The sequence below is a fragment of the Bidens hawaiensis genome, unplaced genomic scaffold, assembly GCF_021521415.1.
Source record: "Bidens hawaiensis isolate Kalapana, Puna unplaced genomic scaffold, B.hawaiensis_p1.1 tig00006083_1, whole genome shotgun sequence".
Taxonomy (NCBI): Eukaryota; Viridiplantae; Streptophyta; class Magnoliopsida; order Asterales; family Asteraceae; genus Bidens; species Bidens hawaiensis.
In genome coordinates this window covers 502,673-509,404 of record NW_027491403.1, presented here as the reverse complement: position 1 = coordinate 509,404, position 6,732 = coordinate 502,673, and the positions used below count along the sequence as shown (strand labels likewise).

Genomic DNA, 6,732 nt, shown 5'->3' with positions numbered 1-6,732 from the left:
AACCCAAACCCGACAAGAACCGAACCCGCTCTCGCGCGATCCTAATCCTAACAAGTAAAAGCTATGAGACTGCCCTACTTCCTATCACCTTTCGGTCTCTAAGAAGGTGCCTACCCGCTGAATCTAATCAATTAACATACCCACTTAAACCCTACGATTGTACTTCCTCCAACCAATCTCTAAACACAAAGTAAAGAATTCAAACAAGCTAAAATCAACCAAAACCGATTCAATCAATCAAAGCAAGAAGTATATGAGTATAAATAATCAAATCACAAACAATAAACACAACCTAATTCAATATTAAACCAAAGTTTTCATTAACAAATCAAGCCATGATAATCAACAATCCATATTACTGACTAAAACCTAACAATATTCATCTAACCATGGTAGAACTAACTAGTTTAGCCTAATATATTATTTGGACAGCAGCTAATACTTATGTTAAACATCATATAACTCAACCAAAACATAATTAAACTCATTCAATGATCAAGATCAATCAATCACAAGTCAAACTTCAATTTAATTGCAAAACTATTCAAGTAAAAGACCAAATTAACTAGTTATAAGTATTGAACAAGATCACAAAGTTTATGGAGTTTTACTCAAGTATATGGCTGAGTTTATTGATGAATAAGGACCCTAGATGCTGTACCAAGTCTTCCTCGATTTTATTCTTCCTTTCTTAGCCTCCACCTAGCCCTCACAAAAAAATTTTCTTCCTTGGTTTGCTGCTGAAACTTCCGATCGGCCTGATGTGTGGGAGTTAGGGTTTTTTTTTAATTATCATAATATATTAAGCATTAAAGTCTTGGATCTTGTGGGTTAGGGTCGGGCCTTAAGTTGTAGTATTCAATCTTGATCAAAAAGGCCCCTAGAGTCTTCAAACTTTACTCTTTTCTTCTTTAAAACTCATAACCTACAATTAATATTCACTCTTCTTAAGATCATGCAAAAATCATCCATAACTCACATTAATTATACTATTAAGCAATTAAAACATGATAAAAATATACGGAAAGTAAGTGTGTTTTACAACACATCATATTGCAACCTAGTTCACAGCACGTACGAGGTCCGCAGTCCTTCCCTATGCTACCACAATATAATTACAGCACGTATAAGGTCCGCAGTCCTCTCCTATGTTGGATCCTATCCGAAGTACGTATAAGGACCATAGTTCTTAACTACATTCTCATCTATCATCAAAAATGTGTATAAGGCCCACAATCCTTAACTACGCCACCATATGCCAGGTCTATGTCCAACTTAAGTCAGAGTGATTCACCATCCTAACTTATTATGTCAGACTCAGATCTCACATACCAATCATGTACCTGTATACACATACTTCACATATACAATAATTATATCGTAGTATACGAACACTCTAGGAGTTCTTCATATCATTCATCTAACGACCAAACTCCTTGACGATACGTGCAATATCCGAAGATCGTTCACGTACTGACAAGCATTCATTCATATCTATCACATATATCATATATAGCATACACTTACCACTTAAGGTAAGTGTATTAACTAATCACATCGAGTATGCACACAGCCCCGAAAACATAACAAGGAATGGGGCTAGAAACTCACCTGAACTCGATTACGTTCACCGTTACAGTTACTCCTTTCTTTAGCTGTGCGCAACTAACTGTATAACAATTACACATATCAATTAACTATTACTATCCATATCGTATTTCTAGTTTAATTACAACCCTCAACTAACGGGGGTCCGGGGGCAGATCCCTTGGCAGCTGGATTCTAGGGGCGGCAGGCCCTGGCAGGGTCCAAGGGGCAGAGCCCCTGGCTGGGGTCGAGCTGTCAGGTCAGCTTGGAAAAATTTTATTTCTATTAACTGTCTTAACACATTTTTCATTAGGATTTTAAATTATCATCTAATTCGCTAACTCGTTTGCTATAACGAATTAAGCCTAATTCGTTAACTAATTCGTTATCTTTCATGATCTAGTTCGTTAGTTGATTCGTTATCTCAACATGGTCTGGTTTGTTATCCTAGTTTGTCATCTTGTCATCATCTGGTTCGTCCTTCCGATTCGTTATTAGAACATGACTTGATTCATTATTCTGATTCGTTACCTTAACATAGCGAATGAGCATATAACGAATTACCAGATTCGTTATCTTATTTAACCAATGGATAGATAACGAATTAAGGGCTCATTCGTTATCAAGTCACACGAATGGGTCTCATTCGTTATGAATGCGTAACGAATTATCAACCATAACGAACTACCAACAGTCCTTATCCAGATCTTTGACTCAAGGGTCAAAGTCAAAATCGTCAAGAACATACGCAATCAACGTTTATCAGATCTGCAGTTAAACCTTTAATCCTTAACGAACCATCATGATTTAGGTATCATTGAACTCGGATTCACCTCGCCTACAAACACCAATCCATTAATCACCCAAATATTATGTGTACGTGGTGCGGTTTACACACACACACACACACACACATATATATATACGGCTTCTTAAACAATCGATTAACCTATCAAATATTAATGAATTTCAGTGGGGTTTGTTGCGTTGGATTCGTTTTTACCATACTCAAACAGATCTATGATTTCTACACTAAATCCGAACTTAAACGAACAGTTCTCGATATAAACGTACCTTAAACGAGTCGGTTTACGAACACGGTCTAGTATTGATGTTGTTTTGGTTCGTCACAACGTTCTAGCACCAACAAGCTCGGGTTTTCACCTTCGGTTCTTGGCTAGGGTTATAGGATAATGTTTGTGTGTGTTTTTCAAGGTGTAGGCTATGGTTTAGAGATGGATAATAATGGAAAGGTTTAGGGTTTAAGGGGTATTTATACTACCTTAAGCTTATGGACCTAAGGCCCATTTTTGCTTTTTGTTCCAAAATTGATTCCATCTAAAAGCCTACTTATTCTTTTATCTCAATTATTTTATTAAGTCTCTACTAAATCAAGTAACTTTTCCATCATAGGTAAATAATATATAAAATATTATTCTTGGAAATTTCAGGATGTTACACGAACCCACTCGGATTTTTCTCAGTATTACTTGGTAGTGGACCTGGTGCTCACTCGGATAACTGGTTGGCAATCTCTCCGACGTGACGCTCAAGATTAGCTAGAGACGTGGCCTGGTTCTTCAGCATAGCATCGTGTTCCGCAAATTTCGCCTCATTTTTCACTCGGTTTCTTTCATCTCGCTTCAGTAGCTCAGCCATCATCTCCTCTAGTGAGGCTTTCTTTTCTTCTCTCCCCACTTGTTCCGAACTCTGTTGACTTGAACTCCCCTGCCCGAATAGATTCTCCCGATGCTGGTTTTAGTATTGGGCTTGGTAGCCACTGGCTTGTCCCCCTCGAAAGTTATTCTGATTTCTCCAATCAGTGTTCCAGCCGAAGTCGGGGTGTTGATATCTCAAGGGGTTGTTGACGAAGTCAACCTCCTCCTTATTGCTATCCGACTTAACAGTGCAGTCAATGGTGTCGTGACCCCCTCGGCAAACCTCACACTTCGCGACGCTCTTAACGGTAAGATCTCTAACGAGTATGTTTAAAACATCAATCTGCGCATGCATTCTAGTGCTCGAATCGACCTGAAGTACCCCTCTCGATGACGTGGAAGAATTTCTGCCCTCGTTCCCCTCGTAGCTTGCTGCTAGATCATCATAAAGGACGATGCACTCATCAGGATCTTTGTTCTTGAGAAGGTTCCCGTTAGTTGTCTGGTTCAACATCTCTCTCACGTGTTGTGTCGCTCCATTATAGAATTTCTTAATGAACATCCACTTATCTAAACCATGATGAGGACAACTAAGAAGGAGGTCCTTGAATCTTTCCCAAACATCCCCGAAAGACTCGTCGGACCTCATGCGGAAAGAACAAATCTCCTCACGGAGTCAAGTAGATTTAGATGGCAGAAAGAATTTGGTCATGAATTTCTCTTGAAGGCCCGCCCAAGTGGTGATGGATCCAGCAGGAAGTGACTTAAGCCATTTGTAGGCTTTGCCGGCAAGTGAGAAGGGAAAGAGTCGGAGATAGATGGCTTCATTGTTCGGGTTGCCGATATTGAAAGTTTCGCAGATTTGAACAAACATGTCGATGTGGTTTGAAGGATCTTCGCTCTCTAGCCCTTGAAATAAGAGTGCGGACTTGATGAGTTGCATGACGTGGGCAGGAATAGACAAATTTCCAGCGGCAGCACCGTTTGGTAAAGTGATGCTTGAATGAGGATTCGTTGTCGGCCTACCATAGTCAGCTATTACTCTCCTATTAGGTTGGTCACCCATGTTCCTATCCCTAGAAGACGTTGAAGAAACAGAAGAAGAAGAAGAAGAAGAAGAAGATTCAGAACCTGTCGGTGAAACAGAACGCTCTCTCTCGGGCTGGACTTTCTTGGTATCGTCAAACGTTTTAAGCTTCGGAGGTCCTTGTGAGCGGGTATGACGCATACGAATAAAAAGAAAAACTAAAATTAACTAGACTAAAATTAAACTAAAAACAAATAAAAGCAAATAAGCAAGTAAAAAATAAAGAAACAGGTAAGCCCCCAAACTCGGGTCGTTCTCTAATCGTCTCAAACCGTGTCCCCGGTAACGGCGTCAAAAACTTGATGTGCGAAAATATATATAAAAATAAAACACGAATCACAACTAAACTTTAAAAACCAAACAACCTATCCTAGTTCACACAAACGGCAAGTGTACCGATCGCGTATAGCAAAGAAAAGAAAGTACGGATATCGAACTCAAAGACACGTGAGAACGGCTCAGATTATAAACCTTATCCAAGTCCTACCTAATAATATTTAATTGATTTTATTATTTTTTTTATTTTAATTAACTTAAAACTAACTTACTTAACTTAACGGAACTAACAAGAAAATTTAATGAGGTTTTAACGAATATGGAGAAACGACTACCTAGGCAAGAATCCTACTGACAGTTCATCGGCTAATGGAATTAACTAATCACACGACACAGGGGTCTTAAAATAATAACTAAGGCTCATTAAAGTTCGCTAGATCACCTCTCGATCTCACCAACTAACCCTCATAAATCTAAGAAAGATTGAATAAATGCACAGGGAAAAAGATTACTAAGGTACCCTTATGACGCGATCTAAGACACATATTTGCACGCAAAACTAAACCGGACAAGACCAAAACTCGCTCTCGCGCAATTCTAACCTAATCGAATAAAGATACGATACAAACCGACTCCCTATTACCTCTCGGTCGCAAGGAAAGTGGACCTATTGAATTTTAATAATTAATCGTACTCAAGATTGCTATGGTAGTACTTACCATGACAAGATCAAAAACACCAAGTCTATGACCTAAACGAATAACCTCTAACCGAACGACACAAAACCAATCAATCAAGGTAATAAGGGGAATCACATGCAAAAATTATATAAAAAATAACTAACACATCAAAGATCAAAATAGATAAAGTTTTTCAATAATAATACGTCATGTAATCAATTAAAACCAATTAAACTGTCAAACCAAATCAATATTCATCTCAACCCAGGTAGTACTGAAAATTTAGCTAGGAACCATGTTCAAGACATTAATCAAAATGATAATACTTGTTTTCATAATGAAAAAAAATAATATAAGTTGACAGATTTTTTTAGAAAATAAGAAACTCAAACCAAGAGCAAGCAATTCCTTATATTAAAACCAACCACTAAATTATTGTTTTATGCTCCAAGTTGCAGCTTCCTGTCTGCTTGATATCCATTTGCTTGCGTCTGCCCAGAAAACAATAATTATATGGTTTTGCCTCACGCCTGTTTCTTTTGCCAAAAACTCCCCTCACCGCCGTAGAGCAAAAAATTATATATCCCAACCTCAATTACAATCTTCTATTTATTCTCTTTTCAACGACCTAATAAATTGTTGTCCAAGTTTTTACGAGCCCACTTCTGATTCAGTAGTAAAACTCTTTTCAGCATGTGGTAACTAGCCTAGTCTCTAATTTCATGAAAGCCTTTTCAAAATTCTTGGCCCATCAAATTCCATTTAATTCTTTCTTGGAAAGAATTTCATCCAACGTCACTTTCAATTTTCATGCATTACCTTTTTTTTCTTTTTTTTATAAACCTGAAACATGATTTAAATAAATTCATAAACAAATGTAATATATGCATTTTTAATAGTAAACTTCTAAACATAATAGTAGCATATTTACGTAGTGACTTACACAATTATAGTTAAATTGTTTTACTCGTTTAAGCTCATTGTCTCATAAAACATTAAAAACCCACATATGAACCAATTTAGAATAATATCCAATAAAAAACTTAGCTCAAATATACTTAAAAGTGTAGGAAATATTATTTAATTCATAATTTAAACCATCAACACAACAGTATCACTTAAAATAAGACTAGTTCATATTAAACGTTTTAGGTCACATTTTCATTTGTGTTATGTCACTAGAAGGTATGTAATGGTCACAACTTAGATTAACAACTTGGTTTCTAATTGTGATCAAATACCAACCAATAGTCACACTGAACATAGTATAATGTGACCAATTTCAAGCAAAACGTCACAATGAAAAAAAAATTCATGTGACCAATTGTTGATATATTGCCACTAACCAAAAAAACATGTGTTACTGAAAATGGTTTATATAGATATTATTTGATATAATTGGAACAAAAATAACTGGTCTATAGTGACACCTCTACTATATGGT

The 6,732-nt window shown here is 36.9% G+C and overlaps 1 non-coding gene across 1 annotated transcript; it reads left to right on the top strand.

Annotated features, from left to right (window-relative positions):
- The first annotated feature begins 3,817 nt into the window (after positions 1–3,817).
- LOC143631477 (small nucleolar RNA R71) lies at positions 3,818–3,924 on the top strand. Its single transcript, XR_013153364.1, has one exon. It is a non-coding gene; the product is annotated as a small nucleolar RNA R71 (small nucleolar RNA).
- Positions 3,925–6,732: the final 2,808 nt, after the last annotated feature.